The following is a 13,535-nucleotide window of genomic DNA, read 5'->3' as shown; positions in this document are numbered from 1 at the left end:
AGTGTTTCTCAACCTTCCTATGGCCTCAACCCTTTAGAACAGTTCCTCATGCTGTGGTGACCCCAACTACAAAATTATTTTGTCGCTACTTCACAACTGTAAATTTGCTACTGTAATGAATCTTTATTGTAGTGTAAACTATCTGATAGGAGACCCTGTGTGGGTCACGACCCCCAGGCTGAGGGCCTTTGCCCTAGAGGTGGTCTTGACCTAGTTCATATAGTTCATATTATAATGGGCTCTCTCAGTGTTTGAAGGTCAAGTATATTCACTTGTAACATCAAAACTTAAAAATTCAGTTGACCTGCTGGCTGGTATGGTCTGACATCCCCCAGAATGCCTTTGCCATTTTGTTCCATGTCTGCCAGCCATTTCATATTGTTGCTGTAACACGCCTGCCATCACTGACGAGGAGAAGGGACTTGGCTCAAGGACATGCTGACCACACACCTTGCTTTGTTCTGAATGTTCTGTATGCGGTTTGCTAATCTTGAGAAATTCTACACCTGAAGGAGTGGTTCCCTGAAGTGGACACAGGTGAAAGGCTAAGGCAGATGTGTGAAGGAACGTTTCACTGAAGCAGACACAGGTAAAAGGATGTTCTGCTAAAGCACGCATGTGAAGGGACACGTGATGAAGGGTTCTGCACTAAGGACACACATGCATTGGTCTGCCTTGCATTCTGTAATTGAGCTGCATTTGTTGGGACTTCATAGAACCACAGCAAAAACCCTTCTGGTGGGCTGTGTAGTTTCTCACTGTTTCCTTGGACTCGGGCTGATGGGCAGAGTGATGTCAGCTGAGACAGACACATGTGCTGACACAGGACACACGCTAAGGCCAGGCCCATGGAGGACACGGATATTGAGAGGGAGTTTGGATGGAGTTATGCTTGCGTAGCTTATTGGTCTGGGGTCTCTGCTGATCTCTGCTCGCCTGAGAGCTGCTCTTACTACTGTGTAGCATCTTGGCTGCTCTTTGTTCCCCTTGGACAGCCCTCAGGACCAGGCACTCCTCTCCCTTAACCATGGCTGCTGTCCTCTTCCTCTCTCCTCTCCATCACACATGTTCTTCCTTTATTCTCTGGCAGCTTCTTCTTCCTTCTTCCCTCCTCATGATCCTCTCTAGCAAAGCCCTCAAAGCTCACCTCCCCCATCTCTCTGCTGTGCTGCTGTTGGCTGTTGGCTTCTTTATAATCACAGTTAACTGGGAGCAGGGTCAGTTATTTGGGGTTAACCAGTCTTGAGTTCTACAAATTAGCATTAAAATACAAGCAGCATTAGGCCAATACACTACAGGGATTTTTGTTTGTTTGTTTGGTTGGTTTGGTTTAATTTTTATTTACCTTTTTACTTGTTATTTTATTTTTGGCTATTTATTATTAATCGGTTATTTTATTTATTTACATTTCAAATATTGTCCTACTTTCCACACTCCCCTCATCATACCTTACATTCCATTTCTGCTCAGCTTTGCCTATGTGACAGTGCTCCTGCACCCACACATATCCATCCCCACCTCACTCCTCTAGGATCTGTGTTTGGTGGGGCAATAGGCCTCACCTTTAACCATAGAGCATCCTTGCATACACTTTGGCTGGCAGTTTGGCCCCTAGGAGCTTGGGGATTAGGGAAAGACGATCTGATCAGATATTAAAGCCAATGATTGCTGCATTTTCTTCTTTTTCTGGTTGTAGGTGAAATTATGTTTGTGTGCTTCTCTTTTTTGAAATTATTGAGAGATGATTAATTTCTTGGTTTTTCTTGGTTATAGTTTAGCTCATTGTCTTGGAGTTTTCCTCCTATTATCCTCTGTTGTGCTTTCTTAGAGAAAAGTATTGTTTATATTTGGTTTTGTAGGGTTGGGTATTTAGCTGAGTGGTAGAACGCTTGCCTGGCAAGCTCAAGGCCCTTGGCTCGGTCCTCCGCTCCGGAAAAAAAATGATTCATTAAATTTGGTTTTGACAAGAAATATCTTGGTTTCTCCATTTATGGTGGTTGAGGATTATGCTGGATATAGGAGCCTGCGTCTGCATTACATCTGCCCAAGATTTTCTGACCTTTAGAGTCTCTGTTGTGAAGTCTGGTGTAATTCAGATACGTCTGAATTTTTTTGTTACTGGATATTTATACTGAAAGAACCCCAAATTTGGGGAGACTCTTGCTCCAGTCTCGGGATGGCGTGCTCCAGGAAACACGAGTAGCCGATCTTGATGTAACAACAAGAGGTAGCTTTATTAAAGAGATCTCGGGCCGACATGTATCTCATGGAGCCGACCTTGAGCCTCTAAAGGCAGGGGTTTATATAGGGAAAGCCAGGGGATTTCGCGTGGTTACACATGATTGGCTGATTCAAATGGTGCACAGTTACTTTTGTCGCGGAGTTACATCAGCAGAGAATACGTGTAATCTAGCATCTCAGCAATGTGTGTAGGGTGACTCATCTCACTCAGCAGGGGGATGACTAATCCTCAGGGAGTGAAGGAAGGGGAAAGGGTGGCTTCAGATGGCCAGTGTCCTTGGGGGCTGATAGCCGGGTCAGTGAACCCTATCTCAAAATCTCTTAGGCATGTCAGGACTTTGTTTGTGACTGACTTTTTGAAATTTAACTCTTCAATACCTTACACCTATTAATGTTCTTTCTTTGATCTGTGCATTTAGTGTTTTAATTATTGTGTGAATGCAGGAATTCTTTCTGGTATAATTAATTTGATGTTCTGTAAGCTTGTTGTACCTTTATGGTCTTTTCTTTCTTTACCTTATGGAAGTTTTCTGCTATGATTTGTTGAAGGTGTTTACTGGACCTATGAACTAGACATCTTAATTCTCTTCTCTATCTATTATCCTTAGGTTTCGACATTTAATTGTGTCCTGAAATTCATTGATGTTTGGATTCAATAAACCATACATGTTTATCTGAGATGGGTGTGTTGTGCTTTGTGGGTGACCTCCTTTACCCCAACTGTTCTATTTAGTAGCACGTTGGATAATGAGACTTGGTCAGCAATGGTGACCTCTTCCCATAAACTATATGAAAATAGGGAGGGGAATTGATGTGTGTCAAGTATCAGTAGTCTCCTGGGTGGTTTTGGTTCCCGGTTGGCCACATGCAACAGTTTCAAAAGCCCAGGTTTGATGTTCCTTGGGATTCCCATGATGATGTACTCAGACAGGACAGAAAAAAGACCAGAATACACATGAGAGAACTTGATTTCTATAATAGAGAGAACATTACTAAGTTATGTTACAAAATATTAGATCACACGGTGATCTCTATGAATGTATTATTTAGTGAAAAACTAGTGTGTGGTATAGCATTGCCATGGCACAGACATTTAAAGAAAAAGTTGTTTGTTTACTGCAAACATGGACTTTATTACCATATGACTCACCTACTACACACCTTCATTGCAAAGGTAAAACGTGCACTTAGGTCCAGAGGAGATCAAGGCATATCTTGAAAGGAAATGAAGATGACTAATGCAATGGAAAGTCTTTGAATTGAAGGATTTTTAAGAAAGTGTGCAGAGGGAACAGGAATGCTCTTCTTCTGAGAGGTCAGTGAATTAGGAAGGACAGTTGGGAGCTTTACTTGACTTCAGCATCTGATTCCTGAGACTTCATTGGTAAACTTAATGTCTGGAATTTTGTGTTGTAAAACAACACATTGGCTCTGCAGCTTTTGGGAAGGCCCATGGACAGAGAGATCACACCCACTGGGAACCATTTGTGTGGCCATCACATTTTGGAAAGACAATTGAGAAGTCCTCAAGGAGAAAATAATGAAAAACTAAATGTCTTCACAGGAATTACCTCAATTCTGATTATGATTTTTTCATATTAGTAATTTATACTTGATTCTTTTTTTTTTTTAATTTTAAACAAGAGCCTTCGGGTTTAATCTGAGGTGGTCGTAGAGTCACAAAATGCTTACAATACCTGTATGGCACCGGTGTCGTCTCCGTCTCCGTCCTGCAGATAGGAGAGACACCACGAAGTTCTTCTCAAAGTAGTTTATTCAGGAACCTTTCTTTCTGCATGCAAGCAGCAGTCTCCTACCCCCAAGGACACTCCCTACTAAAAAACCAGTAACCACGCCCCATCAGTCCAGTCTACATAGTCTCAGTTCATAGGTCCACGCCAAATGGCCTGATCTTGTGTCATGGTGCACCTGCGCAGCTCTCACGATGGGCGTGGCTTACTTTTGGTTGTATGAGGAAGTCAGGTGCTAGTCATAAGACTTGGCAGCTGTCCCGGGCACCATCTTGGGATTGCCGCCACACCCGCTCCCCACAACCCGGCATCTAACACTATGGGGCTAGAGATTCTTCTTTTAAATGCATCACCATGAACAACTTCCATTTAACCAGCAGGTGTCCATGCCAGGCAGACACTGAGCAGGTTGTATGTTCTGTTAATCTCCACTACAACCCAATTCAGCAGAAACACGTCCATTTTACAGGTGAAGAAACCACAGCTCAAAGCAAATGAGATTCAGGGTCCCCTCAGTCTCACTGGCTGTCACTTAGACCCACATCCTTCTCTGTACAGGGAAGCCATGGGCCTGATATGGCTGTGCAAGCTGACTCTGCTGAGATGATCAATGCTATTCTTGACCCTGGAAGAATTTAAGACAAGGTGACCCACAGACTCCTGGGGTAGATTCTGCCTCTGGGTTCTAGGGTGTGACACGGTATCCCTTGCCATGGGTCTCTACTCACATGAGGAGTCTGCTCCCATGTGTCAGCTTCTATGGCAGTGGCTCAAATCACTCCTAATGATGAAACGCTTTAATACAGCACTTCATGCTGTGGTCACCCCCACCATAAAAGTATTTCATTACGACTTTGTAACTAATATTGCTGTTCTTGTAAGTCATAATATGCAACATATCTGATAGGGAAAGTATCAGAAAAAAAGGGGCTGGGAAGGGGTCGTGACCCACAGGTTGAGAAACATTGCTCTGTGAAATACTTTTAAAGTAAGGCCTTCTTCTCAGGAGAACCCGGAACAGTTGTTAGAGCAGAGATGCCCTGAACTAGTTACATGATTTAGCAGGCCTTAATGACAACAGAGATTCCCGGCTAAAGGCACAATCTGAAATCACTGTCCCCAGGACATTTCTTGCCTCAGGTTTTCCCCATAACAATGTGAGTCTGCTTGAACATGTCTGTCCAGGAAGCCAGTCCCTGTAGACTGTTATACAGACAGAATGCTAAAGTCAAGAATGGTTTCCCTCTGACGGCCCATAGTCACTTCTCTAGAAGTAAGTTCAAGTCCCCTGTGTGTAAAGTCACATAGTGTGTGAGACTTGAAATATCATCCGTTTGAGTTGACAAAAAACAATTCTCACTGGAACTGGAAAATATCATCCTGAGTGAGGTAACCCAATCACAGAAAGACATACATGGTATGCACTCACTGATAAGTGGCTATTAGCCCAAATGCTTGAATTACCCTAGATGCCTAGAACAAATGAAACTCAAGACGGATGATCAAAATGTGAATGCTTCACTCCTTCTCTAAAAGGGGAACAAGAATACCCTTGGCAGGGAAGAGAGAGGCAAAGATTAAAACAGAGACTGAAGGAACACCCATTCAGAGCCTGCCCCACATGTAGCCCATACATATACAGCCACCCAATTAGACAAGATGGATGAAGCAAAGAAGTGCAGACTGACAGGAGCCGGATGTAGATCGCTCCTGAGAGACACAGCCAGAATACAACAAATACAGAGGCGAATGCCAGCAGCAAACCACTGAACTGAGAATAGGTCCCCCGTTGAAGGAATCAGAGAAAGAACTGGAAGAGCTTGAAGGGGCTCGAGACCCCATATGTACAACAACGCCAAGCAACCAGAGCTTCCAGGGACTAAGCCACTACCTAAAGACTATACATGGACTGACCCTGGACTCTGACCTCATAGGTAGCAATGAATATCCTAGTAAGAGCACCAGTGGAAGGGGAAGCCCTGGGTCCTGCTAAGACTGAACCCCCAGTGAACTAGACTGTTGGGGGGAGGTTGGCAATGGGGGGAGGGTTGGGAGGGGAACACCCATAAGGAAGGGGAGGGGGGAGGGGATGTTTGCCCGGAAACCAAAGAATTATTATTAAGTATTAAATAAATTTAAAAAAAATTCTCACTTCAGATTGACAGCTGACCAACAATTATTTTCAGGAGAACACAGAGGGTGGCCAGGCCTGCAGAGTCAGATCCCCTACCTGCCTGGGACAATCCCACCCACAGTAGACTTCTGCTTCTCCTAAAAGTGTTATCAGAAAATGTGACCTTAAGGTTCTGAAGTACACAATATGCACAAACCCTAAAGTTGTTAGATGGCCGATATGGGGCTTTTCTCTGCTTTAAGATCATTCTGGCCTCTCCTCTCCCCTGGACTGCATTCTGTTCTCTCTGGTCCGTTGATCTTTAAGTACCTGGGTTCACCTCAAGGCCTGGGTGGGGAGGAGGACCTTTTCTTGTAGGAATGAGCATGGATCAAGAATGTATCCCCACTGTGACTGGGCAACAAAGTACCAGAAAATCTTCTCCAATCACAGAACTGGGTCATGTGGGAGCCATCACTGTTTCAAAGGGACAGCTGGTTGCTTTCTCCTGGAAGAAGCACTTGGGGGTTGACTGTCACTTCTGGACTTTCTGTTCTAAGGTCACTTCTCAGAAGGGGCACTTTGCTCTAAGTCCTTTGGGGGACTCACCCAGCACTGGGGCTGGAGGATCCTATGGTGTTGCAGCTCTGAGCTGGGAGGGGGAGCTCGCACACTGACTTGAAGAAGCCTGTTTTCACAGCTGATCTAAGTCTGAGGAACAGGTGCTTTTAAAGAAGCATGTGAAAGCATCTCCTGCAGGAGAGCCCAGTCTGCAGGGAAAGTCACACAGGACATCGAAAAGTGGATTCCCACCTTCCACAGGGTGGGTGAACCAGGGAGGGCACTGGATGGTCAGAGAGTTTGAGAAAAGCCTGAATTTTCTGAAAGACTTCCAGCACTTTACATCCCACCACTATCCCAGGCTCACATGTGAGGCTCAGCAAAGAACGCCACCTGCTGGGGTCCCTGAAACTAAACTTGGAGTGGAGAACTGTGGAATACACCTCTGGGTAGGGGGAGATGCAGGAGTCCAGGGCCAGGCCTGGGGTCTGTCCCTTTGGGTCTCCTTGCTTCCCAGAGGCTCTGAGTGCAGGGCCAGGGAGCCCAAATCTCAAATTCTTTGGCCTAAGTAGTGAGAGTCAACAGGGCAGGGCAAGGCAGGGCAGGGATGGGCAAAGGAGGGCCAGGCACAGGAAAGCCAAGCCCAGCCAGCCAGTGGATAGGCTCTGGGCATGAGGGACTGGGGACAGCAGGACCGACCCTCACTCTCCAGGCTGGGCATGGCACCCCAGCAGGGATGTGGAGAGTCCTGGAACCGACAGCCCCTTGTCTTCTGACTGCATCTGACAGTGCATGGAGTGCTAGAAGTCAGAGAGGCTCCTGGGATCCCCCGATTTCCTAATCACATTGTGCTCACTAGAACACTATTAATCTTCTACAAAATTACAGAGCAGGCTGTATGAAGACTCTCAGCTGACAATGGGGACATAAATTATGAGTATGTGTAGCAAGACCCAGGCCTCTTCCAGGTTCTTAGATATTAACTGAGAACCTCAAATACAGTAGTAATGTGATAGTGTGGTGTGAATCTAGTTACTTTCTCTATTTTGATATAGATGACTCTTTTTGTGTCATGGTCAGCGTATAATGACTAGAAGACCTAAGCTTCAGAATGACCAAAGACTACATTGCTTCTCTAGCAGCTGAGATTTTAAAAGTCCTGGTGTGACAGCAACTGTTGGTGGACATTCTGGATTATTCCTTCTGTACTTTAACTCTCTGTGTCACTTCCACCATCAGTAAGTTAGTTCAATTCCATAAATTGGAAATCCATCACCTGGAAGAAATACTCTATTTTTTAAAGATTTATTTATTTATTTATTTATTTATTTATTTATTTATTATATACAAGTACACCGTGACTGTCTTCAGACACACCAGAAGAGGGCATCATATCTCATTACAGATGGTTGTGAGCCACCATGTGGTTGCTGGGATTTGAACTCAGGAACTCTGGAAGAGCTGTCAGTACTCTTAACCACTAAGCCATCTCTTTAGCCCAAGAAATACTTTCTGAATATGATCTGAGATTGGCCATGGAAAAAGGGTAGCTTGAACTGTCCCACCTAGGTTCTGGGCCTGCACAGGCCTGCTCTCCAAAAGAAACCTGTGTTCACAGCTGTTGGCTGGCTAAGAAAGATTTCACGAGATGTGATACACAGCCCTCGGACTTCTGCTTCAGTCATCTGCACAATTTTTCCCGGACGATATCCTCATACGTCCAGCAGGCGGGTGATGAAGCTGTCTGCTCTCAGCTCCCCTTCAGCCATCTTGTGGGCACCAGACTCTCCTCCCTGCAACAGGAACAAGGGCTTCTCCATGGTGGCTGCAGCAGCAGCTTGACATTCTCACCTAGGAGGCCCTATGCCTTTCTACCCCAGTTCCAACTCACCTCAGGCCCGGGCCTTCCCCCCATCCACTTCCCACGGAGCAGGGAGAGCAGCACCCACTAGAAATAAAAGGGAAGCCCTTGGTCCTGCCAAGACTGAACCACCAGTGAAAGGGATTGTTGGGGGGAGGGTGGTAATGGGAGGAGGATTGAGGAGGGGAACACCCATAGAGAAGGGGAGGGGGGTTAGGGGGATGTTTGCCTGGAAACCCAGAAAGGTAATAACAATTGAAATGTAAATAAGAAATACCCAATTTAATAAAGATGGAGAAAAAAATAGAAAGAAAAGGCACACATTCAAAACAGAATAATATGTACCCTAATTTTAAACCACAGCTCTGTCAATTAACTATATCTTTAAGGAAGCTCAGAAAAGCAGGCCAAACAATTAATATTTTCTCGGTTTAAGTATTTGTAATGTTGCATAAATAATAATGTCCGTTTCTTGCTATTGTGGAGGGAATAAAATAGATAATATGTAATCACGGAAATTTTGAAGTACCATCCATGTTTCTGTTCATTAAATCAATCTTCCTCATTTCATTGATCAAATATGTATGTTTTCTGTTTCATAGTTATATGTATAATAAAACTAGTATAAAAACCTTCAGAATTATGTATGCTTTCACTTTTAACAAATTAAATTAGCTATTCGTTGTATTTCAGCTGAACATTTAAATGTTCTTCATATGTCCCAATGCTAGTTTATTAGGTACCTATAAACTTTAAACTCTTTGCCTGAGAGCATGAGTACTATTTAATTACATAGTAACTACACTCAGGCTGTCTTTTTATTAGAACCAATTATATCAGACTGTAAGAAAAATTACTTTTGTTTTAAAGTTTGTGTGTGTATGAGTGTGAGTGTGAGTATGAGTATGAGTGTGTGTATGTGAATGTGTGTGTATGAGTGTGTGTGTGTGAGTGTATGTGTGTGTCTGTGTGTATGTGAGTGTGAGTGTGAATGTGAGTGTGTATGTGTGTGAGTGTGTGTGAATGTGTGTGTGTGTGAGTGTGTGTGTGTGTCTGTGTGTGTTTGTGTGTGTGAGTGTGTGTGTGTGTGTGTGCAGCACATGACCAAACAACTTTCAGGAGCCATTTCTCTCCTTCTGTCATATGGGTCCCAGGATGTAACCCAGATGTTTGACTTTGGCAATAAATAATATTACCCACTAAATAAATAAATAAACAAACAAAAAACAAGCCACAAATCAACTTTAAAAGTAAAGGCCAGAAGTTCACAGAAGAGTAGCATTGGCCTTACCATATCCTTTCTTTGGGGATGGGAAAATTAATGTTCTGAAATCCATAACTTTCAGGAATTGTGATATTCATGGAATTTCAATTCCTTTGCAGATGCTCCAGTTGTTGTGGCCAATTGCTAGAAAGGTCAGCTTAAGCTTGCAGGACCCCCACTATCCCTCCCCCCCCCCGCCTCCACAGAAAGCTCAAAAGACACTGCCCAGAACTTACTCCACATTTCGCAGAACCACTTTCTTTGTCCATCATTTCTGTGAGACGAAAGGTCAGACTCCTTCACCCTAGTCTCTCCACAATCGACATCCCCCCTCCCAAAACACTTCTAAGACTGGAAAACATGTCTTAGGGTGTATCTGCCAGACTCGGACTGAGAGAAACTAGGGCACTGGTTGTCACTACAACATTGGTGACATAGCAGAGGACGCCAAGAACTCTCTAGGAGACAATAGAATGTCAAAGAAGGGACAGCTGATGTCATGGGGAGCAGACTTTACCTCCCTGCTAATGTTCTCCCTGTACTGAGCATAAGCTGAGGTGTCATTTCCAGGAGACTTTCCCGGGGCAGTGCCACTGAGCACCTCCTGCTTCCAAAGCCAAATTTTCCTCAAGGCTTGATTATAAAAACCTTAGTAATTCCTATGCATCTAAATGAATGTTTCCTTCCAAATCCTGCCCAAAAATGTCTCATCCTAACTCAAATTATCCTCCTTCACCAATATTAGCCATTAAAAATTCCTGAGAAATAATACCAGTTTGAATATGCACTCAAAATGTTCTCCTGTCTTATTATGTACAGGTGCTTGAAATCACATCAAGAAATAGCCTGCATGGAAGGTTGCAACATGGGTGTGTGTTAGGGGAACACTCATGAAGCCTTGTGCTTAGCATTCAACGGTTGCCACAAAATTCCTTATGAGGAAGACTTGAAATCATTATGGTCCTAGAAACAGTGTGGAGGCCAGTTGGCAGAGGAAAGTGAAACATTAGAGCCACCAGTGAAGACTCCTGTTGGGCCCTACCTTGGTGTTTCCCTCCCCCCTCGCTGAGCCTTTCAGCCTGCTATAGCAAGAAATTGTTTACACCTTTGACAGCTGCTCTTAGCCCCTGATTTGGGGCTGGGATTTTCCATGGCACCCTTCCTCCCCACTGAGCTTTCCTGCTTCTTGTTTTTAAGAAGCTGTTTATGCCCCTGATTGGGCTGGAACTTTCACCACACAGACTTGTCCTATTTTCCTGGTTGGGGATTTTCACCTGCCTTGTTGTTTTTCCACAGCTTTTGCCTCTGGTATATAAGGAGATCTCAGTAAAGCCTTGGTGGCACTGGCTAAAAAGGGGTGACCCGTGTACGTGTTTTCTTTCAACCCCACAAACCTACACCTGATATTCACACACTGTTGGCGCAGACACTGACAATAGGTATCACAATAGAAACTAGTAACTAGATTTAACCAAACTATCACATTAATGCTGTATTTCATGGTTTTTTTTTTTTTTGCTCTCCTAGAACCTGGAAGAGGCTTGGGGTTTTCTAATCCTACTCATAATTTATTAATCTTCCCAACACTATGGGCTTTGTTCTGTTAATGCTAACAGCGCCATCCAATACCTAGGATATTTTCTACTGACATGTGTGACGTGAGACAAAACAGTCCCTGTCATCCCTCACCTGAATAAACTTCCTTAGAGTTCAGTGTAGTTGGAGGGTCCTTCTTTCCTCTCCAAGATCGAGAAACATTTCCAGTCTCCAGACAAGTGTGTCAGCCATTGTCCAGTGACTGTCCTGAGATGTCCACATTGTCAGCTGAGTGTCGTCATCCAGCCTGCCCTGTAATTGTTGTAGATGATTAATAGGGTTCCAGCCCTAGGATTTAATTCAGTGCTACAGTACTTGCCAAACATGCTCAAAGCCCTAGCTGCCACCCTAGTCCTGTGTGCTCTAGAGAAAGAAAATAAAGAACCACATTGTCTATCAAGTTTCTCCTCCAATAGAAGGAGAATCTGCATCGGTCTTTTAAGTAACTCTAAGCCCCAGCTTCCCCACAGCTCCCTCCATGGATTGCCCTACTGGTGCATTTTCAGTAACGCTCACTTTATTTTTGGTGTGCAAAGAATATGCACCATGTCAGTAAAGTGTGTGTGTGTGTGTGTGTGTGTGTGTGTGTGTTCATCCATGAACTCACTATAAATTATTATCAAATGACCCAGAAGACCGTGGAGAAACCTGTCGATGTGCCTGCAGAATTATGTTACTACCGTTCCATGGCACCTTGCAGGGAACACTGAAATAGTGGGCCGCTTTTATAGAGCCTAAAACCAGGCTATGCATGGTTTTCGGTGAGATTGTGATGTGCAACACCACAACAGAGATCAGCAGAAGCTTCATTTATTCCATGCTGCTGTTACCAAGTGAGGCAAAGCCTCATCCCATAGAGAGTCTGGTAGGATCTGATGAAGGGCAATAAACTCAGGGTTGAAATCAAGCCTTTAGAAACAAAGAGAAAAATACAAAGTCAAGGAAAGCAAGAGCTGTCTTTTCTTCCTCTTTTTTTTTTTTTTGAGATGATCCACAAGAGAGACAACCCCTTCCTCAAACTAACAATGCACAAGAGAGACAATACATGAATTAAAAATCAGAAATGAAATGAGGGACATAACAACAGACACGGAGCAAATTCCAAAATCATTAGTTCTTACTCCCGAGGACTTTACGCCAGAAAACAGAAATATTTATTTGATATTCCTGATTTTCTAGACAGATAACAATTACCAAAGTTAAATCCAGATCTGGGAAGATATCTGAAAAATACACCTAAGAAAATAGATACACTCATTAAAGGTTGCCTATATTATATATTATATTGCTTTCTTTTTGCATGATTAAACCCCTTCGAGGACATTTAGCTGTGTTATAGACAGTGTTACTTTTAAAACAAAAGAACAAAGAAAGAAATTGTGGAGTCATTGAGATACACTTCCCAGACAGGATCAAAGAAAGACTGCTGAGAGATGCAAGCAGGGGCTGGAACGCTGCCCTTGAGAAGGAAATGTTTTCCTCACTTTACCTCACACTATGTTGTACTATGTCCTATTTTGTGGAAGCAGCTCTCATGCTCTCTGGGTTATGACAAGGATATTGTGATACTAGGAAGAGGGGTGATTTGCTATACAGATATTTTAAGAAGAAGCCTTTGCTTAGTCTTACTTCTTTGCCTAGTCTTGCCTCGGTTGTTCCTGGTATCATGGGAATAACGATCTTATTATATCTTGCCAAAAGGGAAAGTGAGGTAATTCATATTCATGCCTATATAAGGGTTAATAAACTTGCAGCTGCATGCAGTTGCATCTGCCTTTGCTCTGCATCCCCTGTGTCCTGGTTATTTGTGACCGTACCTGGGCCGCCAACGCACTAGATGTTGACAAGCATCACCCTTCTCACTGTCAGGTTTATTATCTTTCTTTTTTGAAATCTATGATGTGGAGGCGTATTACAGCAACAATATGAAATAGCAGGCTGGCATGTATGAAAATTGCTGTGTTTAAGCTAGGTGTGGGGACAAGTCCTCAAAACAAGCTGTTAAGATGGGAAACAAATAATGTGTTTGTTGCTGGAACTGAGTTGCATCAGCTGTGTTGCTCTGCCTGCTCAGTGTCCATTCATCCTCACTCTGTTTCTACAGAGGAACTCAAGGTTTGCCCCAGCTGCCTGTGAGCTGTGATATGG

The 13,535-nt window shown here is 43.7% G+C and overlaps 3 protein-coding genes across 11 annotated transcripts in view; 1 reads left to right on the top strand and 2 right to left on the bottom strand.

The window, feature by feature from the left end:
- The window catches only part of LOC147999196 (disks large homolog 5-like), a 133,021-nt gene that overhangs the window by 10,169 nt on the left and 109,317 nt on the right, over nt 1–13,535 (bottom strand). The window lies entirely within an intron of this gene.
- Nucleotides 1–13,535, bottom strand: part of LOC147999200 (disks large homolog 5-like) — a 202,808-nt gene that overhangs the window by 90,776 nt on the left and 98,497 nt on the right. The gene's annotated exons all lie outside the window — the stretch shown is intronic.
- The window catches only part of LOC147999204 (disks large homolog 5-like), an 81,511-nt gene that overhangs the window by 60,748 nt on the left and 7,228 nt on the right, over nt 1–13,535 (top strand). For 3 of the 7 annotated variants that reach the window (XR_015643904.1, XR_015643908.1, XR_015643907.1), the window contains one exon: nt 10,611–11,148. The exons of 1 other annotated variant lie outside the window; for it this stretch is intronic. The gene's annotated coding sequence lies outside the window, so the exon portion shown is untranslated. Of the gene's footprint in view, nt 1–368; nt 590–2,849; nt 2,919–10,610; nt 11,150–13,535 lie in introns of those variants that run through there. 3 more of the 7 variants (XR_015643903.1, XR_015643909.1, XR_015643901.1) reach the window with 3 other exon arrangements.

Source organism: Rattus norvegicus, chromosome 19, assembly GCF_021556685.1.
Source record: "Rattus norvegicus strain SHRSP/BbbUtx chromosome 19, alternate assembly SHRSP_T2T, whole genome shotgun sequence".
Classification (NCBI taxonomy): domain Eukaryota; kingdom Metazoa; phylum Chordata; class Mammalia; order Rodentia; family Muridae; genus Rattus; species Rattus norvegicus.
This window is presented reverse-complemented; position numbering and strand designations above follow the sequence as displayed.